The sequence below is a fragment of the Sphaerodactylus townsendi genome, linkage group LG08 (assembly GCF_021028975.2).
Source record: "Sphaerodactylus townsendi isolate TG3544 linkage group LG08, MPM_Stown_v2.3, whole genome shotgun sequence".
Lineage (NCBI taxonomy): Eukaryota > Metazoa > Chordata > Lepidosauria > Squamata > Sphaerodactylidae > Sphaerodactylus > Sphaerodactylus townsendi.
This window is the reverse complement of record NC_059432.1, coordinates 22467207-22491249: the sequence shown is the minus strand read 5'-3', so window position 1 is coordinate 22491249 and position 24043 is coordinate 22467207.

The following is a 24043-nucleotide window of genomic DNA, read 5'->3' as shown; positions in this document are numbered from 1 at the left end:
TGAAACCTCTGCCTCTCCTCAAGAGAAGCAACATTAGGAGAGTCGTGGAAATCTGATTTCTTCTGGACAAGAGAATAGTACCTTAGCTTCTCAGACCTTGGTAACTGTAGATACCATAAGCAGGATTTATGTGAAATTAGAGGATATTTTGTGGAAATTTCAAAGTGGAATTTAGAGTAGAAAACTGGAGGCACAATGGGGTATCAAAAAAGAATCTTTTCCCCTAAATTCCTGAACCAAACCATTATGGACTGTAAGTATTCATTTCAGCTCAGTCAGAATAAGATCAATTCATTAATCATTCCTTACAGAAGTATAATTCTGGCCTGAGGATTCAAGTATCAAATTAAATCTCACTGAGTTAAATTATTCCAACTATCAATGTACAGAATTAATCTGACTGATCATCTAGTTTTGAGGAAACTGAGAACTTTGAGCATCGTGCTTAATTTTAGAAATTATTTGATTCTAGATCTTTTAATGCAAAGAGCATATTATCAGTATTTACACAGTTAGAGTTTTTAGGAATCAAAATGTTAATCCCCTAATCTCTAGGGGGAAAAAGGGGGGGATGAGAGAAGCAAGAATAGCAGGTGTTCTCGTGCAGTGCAAGAGGATAGTGAGCCTAAAACAGCTCACTCTAATAATCTAATCTTTGGCTCTAAGGTGATCCTTCAGGATCCTGATGCAAATGAGAACATGAGTGAATCTTTTACAGACCAATCCTCAGTTTGGGGGCATTGGGGATGGCACCATCCTGACATCTGCCAAGGGTTTTCTGATGACGCGGGAATGCAGAAAAACCCCAAACCACCCACTGCTGGAAAGTCCTCCATAATTGCCTGCAAACCTAGGGTTGAAGCCAACTAACATTAGCTCCAACCCTGAAAGTGCCCCAACCTGCCCCCCCATCACACACACATCTGATTGAATGCCAGCATGCAGGGGGGCAGGTTGGGGACTTACAGGTTTCACCACTGCAAAGCTGAAGGGAAGCCAACTGCCAGCACCTTTGCCTCCTTCAGTGGCAAGGGTGCTCCTCACACCAGCAGAGGGGGCAAACACATCGGCACGGGCTCTACCACTTCACAATGCGATTTGGCTTCCCCCAATAGGATTGGGCCATTAGACTTCTTCCTGAAGCAGAGCAGAAAGATATGTTTGTAAAACTGGAAAGATTAAAGGCAAAACCCACACACATTTCAGAGTTAGAAGCAGAACAAGTGTTTGAGTCTATGGACTTAATTGATCTCAGAGATCATTTGCAAAATACAGTAACTTGGCAAATGCAAAGTAACTAGCTGTTCCTGTAGTAACTGGACTGAAACTAATCACTATTTTCAGAGGGATCTGCCTTAATAATTCATAAGCAACCAAGTGAGGGGAAGTTATTATCAGATGGTTCTCACTTATCCTTAGAAGGGGATGTTTTCTTGTCTAAGCTTGCTGTTTGTGAATCTAACATTGCTGTTATCGATCCTGATGCAAATCAGATTACTTGTACACATATCCCCCTACAGAACAACACAATGAAATTACTCTCATGGAATATTCATGGTTGGCACAGTAGACAAGGGAACTGGGAGCTGATTGAAATGCTGAAGGATTTCCATATTATCTTTTTGCAGGAGACTTGGGCTAAAATACCAATTAAACTAGATGACCTTGAGACTTTCAGTTGCAACCTTAAAAGGCATTCTGAATTCAGACTGTTCTAGTTACTGAAATCTCAGTTTCCTGTCGTTGATAGGCGAGAATGAGTCATCCAAGCGATGGTGTTCTCATTCTCAGATGTTCAGTTATCCTTATTCCCTGGGACTCACTGCTTATTATTGGCTCTCTTTAACTCATTCCTCTGTTGGCTAAAAAGAGGTCCTCCAAAATCAATCCCCCTGAAATTTGGCTCACTTGCTATTATAGGTCAGAAGAAGTGTAAGATGGTTGCTAGAAATAGTTAAAAGTTTTGGGGAGGCTGCCCATGTGACTGAACCAAGCTTCTAGTGTGGGGGGGGGAGTGTCCTCTGTGCAGGCAGGCATGCAGACTGCACAGAACTGCCTAGAAAACCTCCACAAGCTTCAGAGTGTTTGGTCACTCCCCCTCCCCTCCATCTCAAGCCAAGAGCAGTGCTTTTTCCTGCCCAAATGGTCCCCTGAGGTAGGTGAGGAAAGTGCTCCTTCCCCAGTTCTCCACTACTGTGGAGAGAGGATTCACTTTTGGCAGAGTGCTTCATTTACCTCAGGATTTTTTCTTCTTTGTCAATATGGTGTTATTTAAGAAAAGTGCAAAGTGTGGAAGGAAGATGGCTCAGAATGATGAGCATGATGAAAGCCTCTTCTGCTTCAGTAAAGCTCATGTCTTTGACATGTGCCCATCTTGCTACTTTTTAACTCCTGAACCTAGACATGAATGTGCCTCAAGGCTTAAGGCTGAGCTGTGGAAAAAAACCCCTCACTTCGGTGGATACCCCCACTGAGAAATCTTCAGAGAGAACTCATAAACCTTCAGTCTCCTCAGACCTGATGGCTCCACCTGATCCAACTCGAGAGTGGTCAAACAGGCAATCTCCATTTTCTGATGCTCGCCAAGTGCTTTTAGGAAGTGGGCAGGGCCACGTAGGGCTTTTTTCTCTGCAAGTTTTCTGATTGACTGTTGGAGATTGTATTGGCTGTGCAGAATTTTTAACATGTTTTTTTGTAGCAGCTGCCACCACAGAACAAGAATCTACATTGTGTTACTGAAGTTAAGTTGTGGCAATCATTTTGTGGCTGGCTCTGACTCCTGTCACAATCTCTTTTTGGGCCACCATTTTGTTGCTGTGTCCACCAGGCCATGTCAGAATTCCAAATGTGCCCACAGGATCACAACAGTTGGAGACCCCTGATTTAAAGTATTCTCCATTACTGCAAGTGAATCTTCCTATGGAATTTGAACATAAAGAGAGATGGCATCCAAGTGACTAAGAGAACATCTACCTCAGTGTTGATTAATTAATCCATTTACAGGGTAAAAGGGAGTTGAGGTGGAATGCTCTAAACGTGCATTATCTTTTTTTAAGCTTTAAGTCCTAACATTAGAGCCAATTTAAAGATTTCCAACCACGCACTCAGCACATCAAACCATGGTGTCAGAACAAAAGTAAGCCTCTTGTAAGAATCTTCTTCTCATGGTTAGATAAAGTGCTGTTCTCAAATCATCACCTTGATCTGGATTGGTAGCAACTTATATCTTGAAACTGTTTCTTTCACTTGGTAGATAAAATAGCTACAATTGGTACGGGTGCCATCTGTATCCTCATGTCAAAAAGATGCAAAGAACACTGATATGTGCTTTCTTCTGCCTTTTCATCACCGGTGCATATTACAGTCTCTCTGTTGATGGATTTCAGCTTCAGTTTTCGAACGTCGCTTCCGGTACGCATTCTCTGTATTTTTATGGTTATGAAAAAATAATGCTATTTTAATGCATTATTTTAGATTCACCTGATGAAGCAATAAGCAGGGGTGGAGTGAGGGGGAACTATGCCCAGTGCACGTGTGCACCCTGCGCCCCTGCTGTGGCGCCATGCACCCTCCAACCCTGGAACGCCCCCTCCATGCACCTGTCTATTACTTACACGCTTTATATACACCAGGCGTTGCGTCCTAACCTGTCCTGTTGAATTGCTACGCCACTGGCAACATGCTCTTACAGACATCTTTTTTTCGGTGAGAAATAGCAGCCAAATCTAATTTCCCACTGAACCGTCATTTTATCTTCTCCTTTCTGGCTCTATTATTTCAAAAACAGTAGCCAGAAGTAAAACATTTCCTTAACCTAGATGCTTCTCTTTTATCATATTTGTAAAGGGCACTATCTATGGAAACATGCACACCACCCTTAAAAGCTCTGTCTTCACTATTCATACACACCACGCATCTCAAATGTGTACTAGCAGTTTGTTCCTCCCTTTCCTCTTGAATCCATTTCAACACAAGCTGTAGTATACTTTATTCCTGACATATATATGGGAGTGAAGGGGGGGGGGGTGTCAGCCTGAAGAAGGTCACATCCTTTACAAACTTTCACAGCAAAATGATACTGGAACTAATGCCTTGATTCCTATCCTCCACGACACAGTGGCTCATAGATTCTGTACTAAAGACCCTAACACAAGAGGACCCTTTATTCTCTTCCTGTGATGTAATGCCCTTGGCCCCTCACCTAGGATTAATGCACACCAGTTAGTACAATGTGATGACATCACTTCCAGAGCATGCTAGAAGTGACATTACCATATTGCTGGCAATGCAGCCCATGGTCAAGTCTTCCTGGCAGAAAGTTTTCGCTGGCCAGCTGAACTAATTGCCACTGCGGGAAAGACCCTGGAGCAGGAGATCCCGTGTCCCCAATAGGGGCCTGGCAGCCCTATAAATTCTCTTTCATCTCTAGATAAAACTATTAGGCAATAGGAGACCTCCACCTAGAGCAGTGGTGGCGAGTCTTTGGCACTCCAGATATTGTGGACTACAATTCCCATCAACCCCTGCCAACATGGCCAATTGGCCATGCTGGTAGGGGCTGATGGGAATTGTAGTCCATAACATCTGGAGTGCCAAAGGTTCGCCACCATGGACCTAGAGAATCACTGCTGGTCAGTATAGACTACTGACCTTGATAGGGCTACTGTTCACATACTTCTTTTAACTCATCCAGGGTGATCTCTCACTCTCCTCTAAACATTAATAAATACATGTAATATATCTGAATCAGTTGTTGGTGGATGAGCAGTGCAGTTTACCAGACAGCACAATCAACCAAGATGACTATATGGGTTTACTTTATACATTAAATTACTGCTAACATTCTTCCATCTCATCCACTACATGTGTGGCTAAAATTTCCATTGGTGCAGAACTGAACTATCTAGAGAGAATGAAGATCAAGTCACAGTAGGCTGTCTTCAGCATACATTCACAGTATGATGTCTCAAGCAGATAAGTCCAAAACCTGGCAAATGCAGTTTTCAGAGGTTTTAAATCTTTGTTTTGAGTCAGTTTTGTTGCCTGAGGTTACTACTGTACTACTGCCCTTCATAGTTTGAGTGGTGCTAGGCTTCAGTAGGATAAAGAATGTATTATGGCCACCAACAAAATCTTCTTTCACTCCTTTGGGATCTCTTGAGATTTTAAAGACAGATATATTTCGTTTACAAGAAACCAGGAGATTTGTTCTTCTGTAAAAACACTGTGGTTAAATCTTGAGGTTTCCATTTTTAATATATATATATATAGCGTAAGCTAAACAAAATCCACAGTGTTGTCTCAATTGTAGGACACATCATAAACCAGGAGCTCAAAAACCTGTGTTTTTTCTTCACCACACTATTTATATGCTATTGAAACAAAAACAGCCATTTATTCTAGTGTTATAATCAAGCCAGGATGAGGACACTGGAATCCTTTGTGCTATAGTAGGTGTTTATAAACTTGGCTAAATGGTAAAAATCAATGAGAAACTTTACTTTTCCATAGATATAAACTCTATAGAAAGTACAAGAATGGAAGTATTGAAGTGAATGGCTTAAGAAACAGTAATAAAATAGAAAAGTTAAGAGAAATAAAATCCTCATTAGAATTGCTTGGGTGGAAATACCGGGCCCTAAAGTAACTTAATACAGAGATCACACTTCTGAGACTAGGCAGGTAGCAACCCAAGAGAGGACTTTCTCAGTTGTGGTTCAGAAACTCCAGAACTCTCTCTCAGTAGAGAGTCACCTGTCCTCTTCTGTTGCTGTCTTCTACCAGCAGGTGGCTATCTATTTTGGCCTCACCTGGTGTTCTCTCAGTGATCCTTCCTGTTCTGTTTTTAAATGTTGGTTTAATGTGTATTTTTACTTGGTTTGAATTGTTTGAATGATGGGTTTTTGCTTTTTGTGTTTAATTGTATAATATATTTGTTCTTTAATTGGTAGACATCTTGGTGGCCCTGATGAGATCAGAAAGTGGGATATAAATTTTGTAAGTTGAGTAAAGTAACTCCCCACCACCACCAGTTGATAATAGCAACATACAGAGTAGCCTTCCTTGAACATCAGTCCTCCTCGGCCCCTTCCGCACATGCAGAATAATGCATTTTCAATCCACTTTCACAACTGTTTGCAAGTGGAATTGGCTATTCCACACAGCTGCAAAGTGAATTGAAAGCAGACTGAAAGTGCATTATTCTGCATGTGCGGAAGGGGCCTTCAGCAGGATCACCAGAAATGGTTCATCTGCAGTCCCTGCACCAGTTAATGCCAAAATTGCTGCTGGGAACTGCACAGGAACATAGTAATAGTCCCACTTTCATTCAGATGAATGCCTTGTGCCTTGTCCGTTTCTCCTCCTGTGGCTGGTTCCCTCACCACCCACGCAAGGAGCTCAGCTTCCAGAAAAACAGTTGTAAAACAACAATAAGGCAAGCAAAACAAGAATGTGAGGGTGCATATTACTGAAACCATTAAAAACTACAAATGTTTGAAAAGCCAGAATCCATCCCAGGAGGCTGTTAAGCCATCAGACAACAAAGGAGTGAAAGAATTGCTAAAAAATGAATGGGAAATTGCAGGGAAGCTGCATTAATTCTCAGCATCAATCTTCACTGCAGAAGATGTTGGACAGTTATCCCCAATGGAATCGCTAGTCTTAGAGAGGGCTACACAGCACTACACTGGCTAACTGGCATCTTAAGAATTAATATGTCATGGGGTCCAGATGGCATACCCCCGAGGGTTCGTAAAGAACTCAACTGTGAACACCTTGATATCCTAACAAAAATGTGAATCTCACTAAAATTGGACTGCTAACCAGAGGAATGGAAAGTAGCAAAACCGAATACCTGCTTTAATAAGGAATTCTCAGGAAGAGCCAAAGAATTACTACATTTAGTTTTTCATCTCTCTTCACTGTTCAGGATTTAATCTAGGCATTTAGCAATGGTTCTTTAAATGCCTGGCTCACTTATGAATGCCCTGAAATGTTCATCCCTGGCCTCTGTGATTCAATCCAGGCATTTAGAAATAGATCTTCAAATGCTATACTCACTTCTGAGTCTAACAAAGATATCTGGGCACTTATAGAACAATATCTACACACTAAGTTTGAATCTCATCCCCGAATTTGATTAGGGTTCTTGTCAGAAACTTTAGAATGGGATTTGACCCAATGACCTGTTGAAAAATTTTTCCATCAGTACTGGAAAGCATCAAAGCAAAAGGATAAGATAATAAATATCCCAAGTCATCTTTAAAACAAACCTTAAGAATTACAACTACCACATATTCAGGCATCTTGTTCAAATGGAATAATTGGCAGAAGAAAATAACTGCTTACATCTTTAGGATCTGAGGAATTGTTTTTTTAATAAGGAGGAATCTCATCACTGGGTCCATAAAGGTGGTTCTTACAGATATATAAATAAGGCTAGAGAGTACTTACCTATTTTAGATGATGAAAAGAAGATCTGCTGTTAAGTGGTCTTGTGTGTAGGAACTAGAAATGGAAGAAGAATGGAAGAAATTAATTAGATGGAGAGGCCTCAAAACATAGGCTATAATTGTGCTTATTCTTTAATCTGAAGTCTCAATGACTGAAGTGTTAGAGGTCAAATCCTGTTTGCATTTTTGTTGTGCACAAACCCTAAGCTATTTAATAAAAGAGCATTGCCTATAAATCAATCAAAATAATTAATCTGAACTGAAAGGCAATATAACAGGGCAAAAAAATATACATGGATCAGCTGACTGTCAATTTTGTCATTTATATTGATAAAGCATTCGGGCTGCTGTCCCCAAGACACTGTACCCATGATTAATTATACAGCAGTTCCAGAGGCTTTCAGCAAACTTCTTGTCTAATATGGAACTGATAGTTTGCAAAATGAACTCATTCTACACATGATTATTCAAGATTATTTGTATTGTGTAGGCTCCTGTGTAGAGCAGATAAATATTTAAAAGCTTCTGTAAGATACCCCTGACAGTTCAGAAAGTAGGAAATTTGTTTCTAAGTTTTCATCCACAAGTTGAAAATTATTATGAATTCCTACTTCTATCATTGTCTCTATCTTCTCTAAGAAAAATAAAATAGAGAACATAACCGGAAGAGCAAGCCAAATGAAACAATGTTTTTTACTTGAATCTAAGAAATAATCGGTTGGAATGAAAAAGTACAGAGGAAACAAAGTTAGTTTAGACAAAACAACTACAGCGACAAAAGCAAGCACAGCAGTTTGAAAATGTGCTGGTATAAAAGCACCCTTTTCTGTTCAAGACTCAGGTCCGAATTGTCCAGTTCTGTAGCTATTAACATGGTTCAGTTTGAATAAAGAGAACATCGACTGTGAATGTCACCTATTTACATCCAATAATGCTCATCTGAGATATCCCACTATGACTAAACAGAATTTGGAACTTTAAACATATTTTTTCTATATGCACACCAACAGATTATTACTTGGATATATTTTTTAATAAAGGTAGATGTAGTTGCATAGCTACCACAAAGTGGGGGCACCCCCGTCCCAAGCGCATGCCATTGGCGTCACCTGGGGGCAGAAAATCGCCCCCACACCCCTCCTCATTGCCCTGCCCCCCAGCCTGGCAGAAGCCCAGAGCAGCCCACAAAGAGCAGCAGGCTGAACTAAGGTAAGTTGGGGGTAGGGTGGGGGCGGGGCCCCATGGGGCTTGTGGGGGGAGGGGCCCAGGCACCATTTTGCCCCAGGCGCCATTTGCTCCCCACACACACCACTGGATAGAAAGCTAAACCAGCATTTAACCTGTTTGTATATATGAGTAACTAGGCCAGGGGTAGGGAACCTGCGGCTCTCCAGATGTTCAGGAACTACAATTCCCATCAGCCCCTACCAGCATGGCCAATTGGCCATGCTGGTAGGGGCTGATGGGAATTGTAGTTCCTGAACATCTGGAGAGCCGCAGGTTCCCTACCCCTGAACTAGGCAAATGGCAAAGCACAGGCCACACAGGTGGAGGACTGGTAGAGCTTTGTTCAATTCTATATCTTTCTTCACCTTCCAAATAAGGGATAGCTAATAAAATAGGTAAGTTAGTACTACAATTCAGAATGTGTCAAAAATAGTGTTCTTCATTTATTTTCTATCCTTTGTGTAACTATAAATGTATGTCAGAGGAATATATTGATTCAAAATGCAGCTTGGATTCAAGTGCCACTCTCTGTACACAGACTTTCCTTTCCCCTCCCCTTTCTCCTGTTCAATATTTTAAAGCAACTGTTATTTATGAGCTTCCCAATCATATTTACTTGGATCAATAGTTTGGTTCTGCTACGCAGAAAATTGGCAAATTCTGAACAGTGCTGAGTGTATTTCATCATGAAAAATTTATAGGATTAATTTAATCTCCTATCTGTCTTCCCAGAATGTCCACAAACATTGATTCTGTCAGATTAATTCATTATTCAAACATTAACGTAAACTATTTATTCTCCAGCCTAATGTTGAACAAGAAGGGTTGTTTAGTTACACAGATCACAGAGGGCACTGTTTGCTGTTTTGAATATTACAGAAACAAGGTTTTTACATTTTCATTTGTGACTGCATTGTCCAGCAGATGTGAGGGATTGCCATTTTCAGGTTCCTGCCTCAATGCTCTAAAGTGGAACCTTTGGCCCTTTCCGCACGGGCCAAAAACGACGGCCTGGGGGCGGTAAAAACGCCGCCCCCAGGCCGCCGTTCGCACAGGCGGCGCTGCTGCAACGCAGCAGCGCCGACCTGACTGCGCTCCCCCTCCCCCAGGGCGGCGTCAGGCCGCCCTAAAAAAACAACCCTTTAAAGGGTTGTTTTTCCTGCAACAGCGTGTTCCCGGCGGCGCGGTGCGAACAGCACCGCCGGGAACACGCTGTTTCCCCTCCCCGTCCCACTCACCGTGTCCCCGTCGTCGGCCTGCTGGCCGTCGAAGCCCCGCCCATGCTGTCCTCCGACCCCTGGAGGTCGGAGGGCAGCATGGGCGGGGCTTCGACGGCCAGCAGGCCGACGACGGGGACACGGTGAGTGGGACGGGGAGGGGGGAAGAGGCGGCTCCATGCAGAGCAGCCTGCCGTCTGCCGGCCTCTCCAGAGGCCGTCCGCATGCTTGCATGCGAACGGCCTCCGCCTCCACGCCGGCAGAATTCTTGCCGGCGTGGAGGCGCCTCGACGGCCGTGCGGAAACAGCCTCAGATACTTACCATGAGGGTTCCTTCTGCTCTGAGGCAAAAGGAGGGCATTTTGATCGTGGATGATTCCAACCAGCTGTTCAAGGAGGCAGGACTAATTTATCACTTCCTGTCTCCTAGGTGGAAATCTCCTGAGGCCAGTTTAAGTACTTTATGAGCTAAGAATAAGGAGGGCAGGTAGGAATATAATATACTAGCAGGATGCCCATGCTTTGCTACGTGGTTTGTAATATGTTTTGATTGTATTTGGCTGTAGCAGTCTGGTTAACATGAGGGTTGGTTGAGGAATACTTTTTCACAGCCTGTCTGTTAGCCTTGGGTGACATTCAGCATACTTCCTCTCAGCCTGTCTGTGAATTTTGGGGTGACAGTCCACATACTTCATCACAGTATGGTTAAAAGAGTTATATTCTGGAGGGCTAAACTGGTAGACATTGGGCTCTTTTCCCACCAAGACCCTTTAAGCACCATTTTTCTGGGGCACAATTTGTCGCTTCTATTTTGTACAGAGGACTCCTTTGCCTGTTCTCCCTCCATTTTGCTGCTTCTGAGGCTCATGTTAATCAAGCGATCTCCTAGTGACAGAGAGGACAGCAGATCTGAGTCTGCGTTCTCCTCAGAGAGAAAGCTGTCCCTTCAGAGCTCCTCACAAGCCCCAGATTCCACCTTGAGAAGGAGGAGTGGGGAGAACACAAAAGGAGAGACTGAAAGGTTGAGGATTTTAGCAATAGGAACAAACAAAAGAAATTGGGAGAGCTATTAGTTGGAAAAGGTATAATTGCTGTGGAGAACTATTATCCAGCTACTCTCTGTGTGCAAGGTAGGAATTAAAATGAATCCAGGCAATTCCTGCCTAGGAGATAGGAAATGATAAATTAGTCCTGTCCCCTGAACAGCGGGTGGGAATCACCCAAGATCGGAGAAAGAAGGGACCACCTCCGACACCCACTCAGTCATCTCTATTATTCTGTTTTAAGACAATTTGCCTGTACTACCCTTCTGGACCAACAATTCCTGCTCCCTTTGGGCAACGCAAAGATTGGGTAACCTTAGGTAACCACCCAGGCCTTTCTCCTCTTGGCACAATGAGTAAGGAGAGTAGCTGCTCCTTACCATCCAAGAGAAAAGGGCTGGCTTTAGTCCCAGCTGCTGCTCCTTGCCACTGCTGGCCTTTCATTAGATTATATTCTCCTGAGTAGTCACTCCTCATTCTCCTCAAATGTTTGGCTCGCTCAAAACCATTCAAGTTGTAGAAAGTTGTAGAAAATCTCTCAAACAAATTTGACAGTTGCAATAGAAGGAAAAACAATCCATGTCAATCACTATTAAGACACCAGTCATTTTCTCCCCACAACTTAGACCAGGATACAAGAAATTCAGTGAGAAGACTAGCAGCAGCTATAATCAGTTAAATGGAACCTCCATGTACAGAACCTCTCTGGGTTAAATGTCATCAAGTTGCTTCTGACTCCTGGTGGCCCTGTCTTGCATTATTACAACTGTACATAAAAACTAAACATTGTACAATCAATGCAAATATGGTGAGTTATTTCATATGAAAATCTGAAACGATATGATTTTTTTTTCAAAATAATCTGCATGATTTTAATTTTAAAATATTTCTCCTCCCTTTTTTAATGTTCTTGTAGGTTAGGTGAGTTGTTTCCCAGCACTGTATATATGCATTTATTCTCTTCAGGAAGGTAAATGGCTTCATGCAGCACCAACTTGAGTAAATGACAACAGTGAATAAGATTCTTTTTCCGGCTCTCAAACCCACACATTGCCAACTTCCCCGCACAACTGTGTACAATATTCTTATTGTAGCCCTGCAAATCAGGCTTGCAAATGAGCTGAAGAAAATTACAACAGCAGAAACAAATGTTCTTGCTGTGGTTTCTGTCATCGTCCATTTCCCCAGCCATTTGCAAAGTGAGCAGAGGATGCCCTTTTCTCACACCATTACCCACTGGTGTCAGCCTTCACTACAGCACAATCTGCATCTGTGGAAGCCTAGTGCAAATTGTCTAGCAATTGAGCTAAACATTATAATCAACCTTCTCTTGCAAAACAGCTTTTTCTGAACTGATTTATTTCACCCAACTTTATTTCACCCAACTCTTCTAGCAAATATGAAGGGTCAGTTGTTTCTGCTGATTTTCATGTGGTAGCAACAACACTAAAGATGCATACTTGCTTTGGCGAAAACTTCACAGTAGTTAGTGGGGTTTCTGAATACGAATGCAGGGGAATGGGTTGCATGGCTGTATGAGTGCAGGTCAATTAAACTGAAAGTAAATTACTGTTTAAATCTTGACAGGCCCTAACGTGGCCAGAGATGGCATCAAGGATTCGTTTTGGGTCAATCACACCCTCTCGAAGCCTACCTTATATGACAGTTGTGAAGACAAAATGTGGGTAATGATGTAGGCCACTGTAGCTCCTTGGGGAAAGGGTAGGATAAAAATGGATGGATAGGTAGATGGGTATTGTTGGCTGGTGCTGAAGCCCAAGAAAGCCCACTGATGACCAAAGATCTATTGTTGTGCATCATTTCCCCCACTCTCTGTGCATTGGTAGTGGTCATTGGATTTGATTGCCCCTCACAGGACTGGACTCTCCCCATTCCTTGATGTGGATGTCACCACCTGAGATAGCAATGCATGGCTCCTCTGCTTTCCATCCCTGCTATTCCAGCCCCTGCAATTACTTACATTAAAAGCTATGGCAGCCGGGCTGGATCTCGGGGAGGGGGGTGAAAAGGGGCAGCTGACCCCTGCAGTGCTTAGATGGGAGAAATAGATTGCCGTGCCTGCTGGCGGTGGATCCATGTACTGCATTCCTGCCAGAGAGGGTGAGCTGGGCAGTGAATGCAGTGGGCCTGCCTCCCTACTTGTAGCCCACTAAGCAGGGAAACCAAATGTTGGTTGTGTTGGAAGACAGGAGAGATGGAGTCAAGGAAAGGGGAGCAACCAGCACAAAGTCCCAGGACAGGGGCATGATCACCGCACATACCTTTCCCAAAGAAATATCAAAGGAGGGCACTTAACAAGGAAAAAGAAGCAAAGGGGGAGGGGAGAGAGGCAGGCTAGCATATAAACAAGGAGAGAGGGAGGAACCAAGCCATACAGGAAAAGGGCTTTTTCCAAGTCGGAGGAGAGGCACAAACGGTTGTGCCCCAAAAGAAAGTCCGAGCCAGGTGGGAGAAGGAGCCCTGGGAGGCAAGTGAAGCACTGCTGACCTGAAATAGGCATCTGTCTATGGGAGCCACAAGCACAAGATGGCCATGGTCGGCCAAGCCGGTGCAGCAGTCCATCCATCTCGCTCCCCGACTCTCCTCCTAAGCATGCCCCCCCACCGAAGGGGGCAAAGGGGGAATTGGGACAAAGGGGCACAGCTCATCTAACTCTAGCACTTGATTGGTTACCCACCTGCCACTGAGAGTCCCCGGAGTATGCCCAGTAGCAACAGGGTGCCCAGCCTAGGAGCCTCAAGCACAGCATGGAGTGCCAGGTGACCCTCTGGCTGGCCTTGCAGTGCTGAGTTTTGTGGCACTTTCTCCAGGTGCCAGAGCAACAGAAGAGTTCTGCTTTTGCACTCTGCTGAGATTCTGAGAAACCAATGGGCCCACTGAACAAACAAGGAACTGAGACTGAGAGTTTTTCCTGTGCAGTCAAAAAGAAGTCCAAGGCCACAATAAAAGGATACCAGCATTTGTTCCAATGTCAGCTTTAGTGAGTCGGAGTTCACTCAACAGATGCCTTGAAGTGTACACCCAAAGCATCCTCATACTTAGAAGCCATAGGGGATCATGCACCAACATGGGCATGGCACAGCCTGCCTCTGGAGCACTTGGCATGGCCATCAGGTGAAAATTACACTTCCCCAGCACACAAAGGGTGCCAGGAGCTGTTGGTTAAGTGCAACTCCTAAATCCCCAGATCACACTGTCTCTCAAATACTGCTAAAATCCAAAAACTACAGATTTCTCCCAGCCCTGGTCTCCGAGATCCCTTCATACCTGGATACACAGGAGATGGAAATTGGAACCTTCTGCATGCCAAATATATACTCTGCCATGGAATTCTAGTTCTGCCATGGGAAAGTTATGCCACAGAGCCAGCATGGTGTAGTGGTTAAGGGCAGGTGGACTCTGATCTGGATAACTGGTTCTGATTCCTCACTCCTGCACATCAGCAGTAGACTCTTATCTGGTGGGCCAAATTTGTTTCCTACTCCTACATTCCTGCTGGGTGACCCTGGGCTAGTCACAATTCTTCAGAACTCTCTCAGCTCCACCTACCTCACAAGGTGTCTATTGTTGGGAGAGGAAAAATTTGTAAGTTCCTTTGAGTCTCCTTACAGGAGAGAAAGGGGAGGAATAACTTCAAACTACTCCTCCTCTTCTGTTACCGTTGAGATACTTATGGCAGTAAGGTAGTCAAACATAGCACATAAATATGGATGGACCATGCAAAGACGTTTGCAGTGTAATCCTAAAGAGTTATACTCTTGAGTTTAGAAGAGTATGAATCTGTTTACAATTGTAATGTTGGGGTCTTGTTTCCTTCACATTTTGACACCAGTTTTCACTTACAGATTCACCCCATTTTTTTAATCCCCACTGGATGTAACTTATTTGGGGTATTTCAGTCAGGGTACTAAATAAGATGATAATAAGGTATTCTTTCAAAACCTGCCTATTATTATGGCAGGCCATGAATGTCCTCAAACCTTCCTCATGATGGCCCTATATAACCATTCTTACTCTTTTCCCCTCCTTTCTTTTTATTCTACACTTGATGCCATTGGAAAATCTGGTCTGATGAAACAATGTATCTTGAGTACCCACAATTCCTCTGTTGCCATTGATTTATCTGCTCTGATGGCACAGCATGGCTGGCATGTATTCTTGATCCAAGCAGATTGTGGATCAGGGCAGGGGGAGCCAACAGACCAAAAGACAGCAGAGACACAGGGGCAGTTTGTCTGAGTAGTCTCATACTTACCTCAAAAGGAGCATATCGCATTCACTGACTATAAGGATTCTGCCTTTTAATCTCTTTAAGTTTTCACCTAGTTAGAAAAAGAAGATACAGTTCATGTGACTTCTGATACTGGTCATCTAGATTCATCTAGCTATTATTTCAACTCTCTTGCAAGTGTATTGGATCACAGTAGGTAGATCATTGTTTATCCCTATTTTCTATCTGCATGCACATATGGATAACATCTCCATTTCCAAGACACATGATTTTTCTGGTGGAGTACATATGATAATTATATTGAGAGAAGTTGGCATCTGGTTTTTACACAATGCCTTTGCAACTGATCAGAAAATAGGAAGTAAAGGTCACATACATTTTCCCTCCTCTACTAGTTATCATTAATGGAAAATTGATCAAGCTGATATTTCCTCTGGGAACTAATTTTACATTTTGAAAACAGGGTATGTTATCATTCCCTCCCTCCTCTACTAATTTGTGGGTTTTGTAGTCCAGAAGAAAAAAAATTGCCATGCAGCTGCAGCAAATACCACCCAGAGACTAATGGAGTGTCAAAGAGTTTAATTAGATACTGAGGTAGGAGTTATAGGCATCATTATGGACAACAGCACAGCCTGCAACATAAAAAAAAATCCTTATATAGTTAAGGTTAATATTGAACGGGCATTCTGGTATAACTGCTGTTTAACAAAGTACATATCTGAGTGCAAAATTCACAGATCAAGAAAGTTGTCTAAACCTTAAAGAAGGAAGCTCCATAATCTTTGTCTAGGTCTCTGGTGAGCCTAAGAAAAAGTTCAAACTCATCAACTCCAATTCACTTCTCAAGTCCCACTGCTGTTGTTAGTCATAACTGATGTCAAGACATAGTGGGACAGCACGAGTTTTGCATACAGAAAGTCCCAGGTTCCATCTCCACCATGTGTCTTCACTGCAAATGTATTTTTTGATATTTCAGTTTATTAATTACTACATTTATTACATCCTGCATTTTAGCCAAAGGGCAGACTATTCAGATCAATAGAGCAAACCAACCCTATTAGAATATAATATAAATTCATCCACAGCAAACATTACAATGAAAACAGCACAAATCAAATGGATCAACCTTCCCCGCAACGCACACACACAAGTCCCAGCAGTCCCATCATTTTGGATAACAGTTTGCCCTGTCCATCACAGCCCAGCCAAGGCAACAAAGCCCCTGGTTCAGACACTATGGCAAGTTGTTGGGGATGCTGTTGTGGTTGTGGCCTAAAAAACCCCAGCTCAACCCAGCTCTTTTGCCTACAGGCCACTCACTGACCAACTGTTCAGGGAGCAAACTAGAAGTGTCACAGTTCCACCAACAGTAAGCTGTGGTAGCACTAGCTGCCCATAGGATAGCACTGCTGATGTGTAAGGAAGAACCATATCCTACTTCCCTTTGCCTTTGGTATATTAGTAGAACAGTCTCAATATCTGTGGGGTTGTACCCCAAGACTAATTCTCACCCTTTTTTCATTCCTTTCTCAGAACCCATTATCTGAAATAATCTGTACAATTCTTTAATAATTAAAGATTTCATTTTCTTAACACAAGAAAAAAATAAGGTAAACATTTTCTGAGGTAATCTCTGGTTACAAATGGAGTGGACTTTTATACAAAGAATCAATGCTGATAAATAATGGATAACATTTTTTCTGCCGTCCTGTAATTACAGTGTTTTATAGGTAATAAAAATGTGCCAAAGGGAATATGAACACACACACACACACATGTACAACAGCTTTATGTATATATTCAGTTACTACAAACTGGAGTCTTTTGTTGGGCACCCAAATATTTGTGTAAACCTGTTCACATTTAACCATTTGGTGTGTCATGCTCTCATTCTAGAATCAATATTTTTAAATTAGAAACAGCTACCTCTCGATAATAATATTTGTTTAAATAAAAGTCATTAAAACAAGAGTGCCCAGATCCATACTTTGTTACTAATGGAACCCAAGCTTTGGGGGCTTTCCCCACTCACCTTCTGCTGCGCGCCGCTCTCGCACCCCCTCAGTGCGCGTCATTCCTGGTGCGCGCTCGGGGTTCCCCACAGTCTCTGCGCGGGGTCATCAAAAGGTGCCGTTTCTTCAGCGCCAGGAATGACGCGTGCTGAGGTGGTGCAAGAGCGGCAGCATCGGGGCGGCTGCATGGTTGCCGCCCTTGCAAGTGGGGAGCACCGCTGGACCCCACGCTACTTTCCCAGAGTAGCGCGCAGCAGAAGGTAAGTGGGGGAAACCCCTTGGTTCTATTGACTGGGTTGCTAAGGAGGGAACTGAGTTTGTTCTCTCATCTGTGCTGCTGAGTGTAGGATTTAGTCAGCTTCTCTTCTCAGGGGGAAAATATAGTAACAAATATAAAAGTGTACCAAAGCAAAACTATTTCAGGTGCTGGCAATTTGAGCAAGAAAGCAGTTGGGAGGAAGGAGCCCAGAGGTGGTGATTTGAAACAGGAAAACTGCAAGCAGGGGGGAAAAAGGTTGTGCCATGGTTACACAGATTACTGGGCAATATGACATTAGCCGGTCACTTCTTGAGTTTTAAACTACAACCGTGACTACTGGAGAAATGACTCCTAAGAAGAAGAAGAGTTGGGTTTTATACTCCATTTTTATCTACCTCCCTTCCCCCCTCAGAACAGGCACCTCATGAAGTAGGTGGGGCTGAGATAGTTCTGAGAATTTTTACTCACTCAGTGTCACCCTGCAAGCTTCATGTGGTGGAGTGGAGAAACAAAACTGGTTTACCAGATTAGAGTTTACCAGATTTGGAGGAGTGGGGTAACAAATATGACTTGCATGTAGGCTGTCAGATCCACTTTACACAGGAAGTGGAATAAGGAGGCAATAAAGTGTGCAAGGCCTAAGATGGTTCAAAAGCTTGCCTAGCCTGAGACAGAATGGGTGGGACAGAATAATGGACCATCTTTGGGGATGTTTCCCTTTCTTAAGAACTCCTTGCAAACAGAAAACCAGCACAAAGGTCCATTCTAACACAGGACAAAAAAGAAGTCTGTGAGGTGTCTTAAAAAGAGGCGACTTCACACATCCAAGACATGGAAACGATTTTGTGTTGTTGTTTTTCATATTCCTCTTTTGTCACTAACCAAAATGCAATCAAATTTATTTTAAAAAAAACATTGGAATTGTGGAGGGCTGGTCTCCTTCATGGAGACAAATAGTCATTATAGAGATGAGCATTTGCCCACCTGCCAGGAAGGGGCAAGATAAATGGCTATCTGGATAGGTTTGGAAAGATTTTTTTGATTCAGTTGGAAAAAGACATAAGGCAGCACATGTGGGGACTCAAATCCAGTTTCTGGGCAAGTCAAAATGCAACTCTCTCAGCTGGGAGAGGAAGGGTTAAACTGTCTGATACACTGTGATAAAGCACACAAGACAAAAACCAGGCAACAGGGGAAGAAATTAAATTTGTCTTGATCAGCATCTATTTCAAAGTGGTTAAAGATTTCACCTGGGGTGCCTGACTGCTTGTCCCCACACAGACCAGAAGCCCCTAGCAGGGCTACAGACTGTTGGGCTGGAAAGAGGAAATGTGTAGTACCTCACATGAAGACACTTAGGGCCTATTGGCACTTCAAACAGCAAATAGAGAAAGAAGGGCAGGGTTTGAGTGGTGGCTGCTACCCGAGTAAGACAAAAATGGTGAAAGATCTGGATTCCATGACCGATGAGGAGTGGCTTAGGGAGCTGAGTATGTTTAGTCTGGGAGCAAGAGGGAGTAAGCTTGTTTTCTGCTGCCTCAGTGACTAGGACATGGAGTAATGGATTCAAGGTGCAGGAAAAGAGATTCCACCCAGAGGTGTAGCTAGGGAAAATGGAGCCCAGTGCAAAATCTGAGTTTTGCGGTGGGGGGGGGGGTTCATTTGTGTTTTATGTATTTTTAGTGTTTTTCAGTTTTTGGCCTGCAGGCGCAGTTTTTAGGCTAGCAGCACCAAACTTTCAGAGTATCTTTAGGAGACTCTCCTGATGATACCACCCAGGTTTGGTAAAGCTTGATTCACGGGGTCTAAAGTTATGGACCATCAAAGGGGTAGCTGCCATCTCCTATTAGCTCCCATTGGAAACAATGGGGGATGGGGAACCCCCTTTGGGAGTCCATAACTTTGGACCCCCTGAACCAAACCTCACCAAACCTGTGTGGTATCATCAGGAGAGTCTCCTAAAGATACCCTGAAATTTTGGTGCTGCTAGTCTAAACAATACGCCCCCTGCAGGCCAAAAACAAAAAACACAAACCTGAATTTTTGTGGGGGGTGGCCCTGGTGGGCGCCGGTGCAACACGCACCCCCTGGTCCCCTTGTAGCTTTGCCTCTGATTCCACGTAAACATTAGGAAGAACTTTCTAACTGTCAGGGCTGTTCAACAGTGAAATTCACTGCCTTGGAGAGTGGTGGAGTCTCCTTCTTTGGAGGTTTTTAAACAGAGGCTGGATGATCGTATGTCAGGAGTGCTTTGATTGTGTGTTCCTGCATGGCAGGGGATTGGACTTGATGGCCCTTGTGGTCTCTTCCAACTCTATAATTTCATGATTTTATTATTCCCCCCTTTCCGCACATGGTTAGAAATAGAAATAGTGCCAAAGAAGCAAATATGTTAATACCAGTAAATCCAGTAGACAAAATAATATTTGCATTATAATTCAACATCCAAAATTTGGATTAACTGGGCATAGGCTTTAGAGACTTAAGCTGGAGGGGGGAAAGTTTTGGCAGAGGCAGAAAAATACTTAGGAACCTTAGGTATATTGTGATGCCCTAATTAATTGTGAAGTGGATGATTTTGTGTCATAAGGCTTCAAAAATTAAAATGGAATGTCGTAAAGACAATACAGACTTAGCCATCTCTTGTCTTGTTATTCTGTCTGAGACTACAAACTACCCTATTTACAGGAAATCTCAGTTACTGAGTCCTTTAAACTAATGTATTCCTTCAAGGCAGGCAGTCCCACCCAGTAAGTAATTTAATTGTTTTCAAACACTATTAGTGATGCCTACTCTGATATACTGTGGTGTCTTACCTTTAGAAATCTCAGAAGGAAAGTTTGAATAACCTTGAAAGTGATGTGTAGATTTGCCATAACTGTACATACCAGTCTTAAGCATTAAAGGTTCATCTGGTCCAGCACCAGAGGTGAGATCCAGCAGGTTCTCACAGGTTCCCGAGAGTAGGTTACTAATTATTTGTGTGTGCCAAGAAGGGGTTACTAATTGGGGATTTTGCCACGTGATTTTTGCCTTAGTTACGCCCCTCCTCTCAACAGTAGCGCGCAGAACTTGAAGCAGTCTAGCAGGAGGTGCACCGGCGTGCATGGCAGCCTGCGCCTGCGTGCATTCATTTCCCGCCCAAGGACCGGCGCAGCACCTGCGTCCTTGCCACAGCCCCACCCAGGAATGCCCCGCCCCCGGAATGCCTGGCCACGCCCACGTCGTGCCCCGCCCAGCCCCATTGGCGTAACGCCACAGTTTGAATCCCACCACCATGGGAACCTGTTACTAAAATTTTTGGATCCCACCACTGTCCAGCACTCTGTCTTTAACAGTAGCCAGCTAGATGCCTTCAATAAAACCACAAGCAGCCCTTAAGTCTCCCCTATACTTAGTACCCAGTATCAAGCATTCAGGGCTGATTGTTTCTTTAAATGGAGTGTTCCTCAGTAATAGCAGTGGATAAAGATTAATTTATATGTGTTTGTCTAATTCTGTTCCAAAGCTGTCTATGATGGTGGAATTTAATGATGCAAAGCTCTTCTAATATAAAAATGATGAGGTATGTGAGATGCAACACTACTAGATATCCTTTAAGAAGGGCCCATAGCATCAGATTAGTTCCTATAAATTAGAATTTTTTCCTGCCATTCTCCTTTCTCAGATTTCTTAAACTTGGAAGATTCATTGGTCTTGTTTCCAAGATAGAACCAGTGAATCATGAATCATCTATTGTTCCATTCCATCTTTATTTCTAAATTCTATACAGACTGATGTGCATGTGCAGTTTGCACAACTCACAGTTCATATACACTCTGTTCCCTTTTGTGTTATCAATGGGTACATCTACATTGAGAAAATCTTGCAATAAGGTATATTAAATCCAATTAATAATAATAATAATAATAATAATAATAATAATAATAGTAATAGTAATAGTAATAGTAATAGTAATAGTAATAGTAATAGTAATAGTAATAGTAATAGTAATAGTTGGAGTTCGGCTTGGACAAATGCGCCACAGTGGCATTGAAGAAAGGGAAAATTACTGACAGTAAGGGCATAGAGATGCCTAATGGAAAAACCATAAAGTGCAATCAACCTGAATCCTATAAATACCTGGGAATACTACAGCTGGACAACATCAAGCATGGACATGTGAAAAATGTGGTCAGCAGAGAATATGTCCAAAGGGTCAGAAAAATTTTGAAGAGCAAATTAAACGGCGGGAATACGATCAAGGCTATCAACACCTGGGCCATACCCGTCATCAGATACACTGCTGGAATTGTGAACTGGACGCAAGCAGAGCTGGATGATCTGGACAGAAAAACAAGAAAACTGATGACAATCCACTACTCATTACACCCGCGTAGTGATGTTGACAGACTTTACCTACCCAGAAAATCAGGAGGTAGAGGGCTTCTGCAAGTGAAACAAACTGTGGAAGAAGAGAAACATGCACTGGCAGATTATGTGAAAAACAGTGAAGAACCAACATTGATGGAAGTCAACAGCAGAAACTGCTCAAAGTGCAAAAGACAAAGAGTGAATACCGTAAAAATACACTGCAAAGCAGAAGAGAAAACTGGCAAAAGAAGGCTCTCCATGGACAGTTCCTAGAAAAAATTGAGGACAAAATTGACAAGGAAAAAACCTGGTTGTGGCTCACAAATGGAACTTTTAAAAAAGGAGACTGAGAGCTTGATTCTTGCAGCCCAAGAACAAGCAATTCGAACAAACGCCATCAAAGCCAGAATTGAAAAGTCAACTACAGATCCCAAGTGCAGACTCTGCAAGGAAGCAGACTAAACAATAGATCACATAACTTAGCTGCTGCAAGAAGATTGCGCAGACGGACTACAAGCAGAGGCATAATACTGTTGCTCAGATGATTCACTGGAACTTGTGCCACAACTACCATCTGCCTGTGACAAAGAACTGGTGGAATCACAAACCTGAAAAGGTCACTGAAAATGAACACGTAAAACTACTCTGGGACTTCCGAATTCAGACTGACAAAGTTTTGGAACACAATATTCCTGACCTCACGATTGTGGAAAAAAAGAAAGTGTGGATAGTTGATGTTGCGATTCCTGGTGACAGCAGGATTGATGAGAAGCAACTGGAAAAACTTACACGATATGAGGATTTAAGGATTGAACTGCAAAGACTCTGGCACAAACCAGTAAAGGTGGTCCCAGTGGTGATCGGCACACTGGGTGCAGTGCCTAAAGATCTTGAACGGCACTTAAAAACAATTGGCGCTGACAAAATCACCATATGTCAGCTGCAAAAGGCCACCCTACTCGGCTCTGCACGCATTATTCGTCGATACATCACATAGTCCTAGATGCTTGGGAAGTGTCCGACATGTGATGTAATACAAAATCCAGCATATTGATCTTGTTTGCTGTGTATAACTGTTTTGTATCAATAGTAATAGTAATAGTAATAGTAATAGTAATAGTAATAATTAATGAGTATATAGTAGAATCACATTTCTTTTCATGTGCTTTTTTTCTACCTGTGCAAGTGTAACTTGTGAAATGACTCTTGAAGCAATATACAATTGCAGAAACGTTGCTTTTTCAGTATTTTAACAATGCTTGTAGGTACATTGGCCCCACACAGGGAAAAAGACAGCTATACTGGAGGAACTGGAAGCTGTACAGCATAGTATGATCCAACGCCAAGGTGTTGGTGTTGACCTTTAAGGACTTACGCGGCCTGGGACCATCATATCTTCGAGACCGTATCACCCCATATGTCCCTACACAGCCTCTTCAATCGGTAGAGGCCAATTTACTGGTGGTCCCTGGCCCCTCGATGATGCGGCTGGCCTCCACGCGGGCCAGGGCCTTTATGACTCTGGCCCCGGCCTGGTGGAACGCTCTCCCGCCAGCTGTCCGGGCCCTGCGGGACCTTGGTGAGTTCCGCAGGGCCTGTAAGATGGAGCTGTTCCACCGGGCCTTTGGAGGGACCAGCCGCTGATAGTGCCCCCCTCTTTTTTAGGCCCTTACATCCGGGCCATCTGTCATCTAATAGGACTTGCCGCTCCTCCCTCTAAGGGAGGGGACTTTGAAAATTGAGCTGCTGGACGCCACTTATCTTTAAATTTGTATTTATTCTATTAGTATACTTAGTCTTATTGTTCTTATCGCTGCTTTTAAAGGTTTTAGTTATCTTATGATTGTACCACGCTACATGTTGTACACCTCCCAGAGCCCCTTGGGGACAGGGTGGTATAAAAATAAAAATTTTAAAACTAATTTTAGAAATTCTTCTTTTAAGAAGGATTCTAACACTGAAAAAGAGACATTCTGGATCAATAGAAAAATCTCCTCATCCCTGCTTTACATTATCAGACTCTGCTCATTACCTTATTTGATTGGTTCACACATGCACTCACACACCAGAAGGATTTATCTTCATGCAGCCAATGGGAAAGTCTATCATTGTATAGGCATAAATTATAACAAACCTGAACATGTACAAATGCCATAGGCCAACCACTCCATAAACAAGCAAAAGCATACAAGAAATATTATGCAATTCTAGAAAATCTGTTTA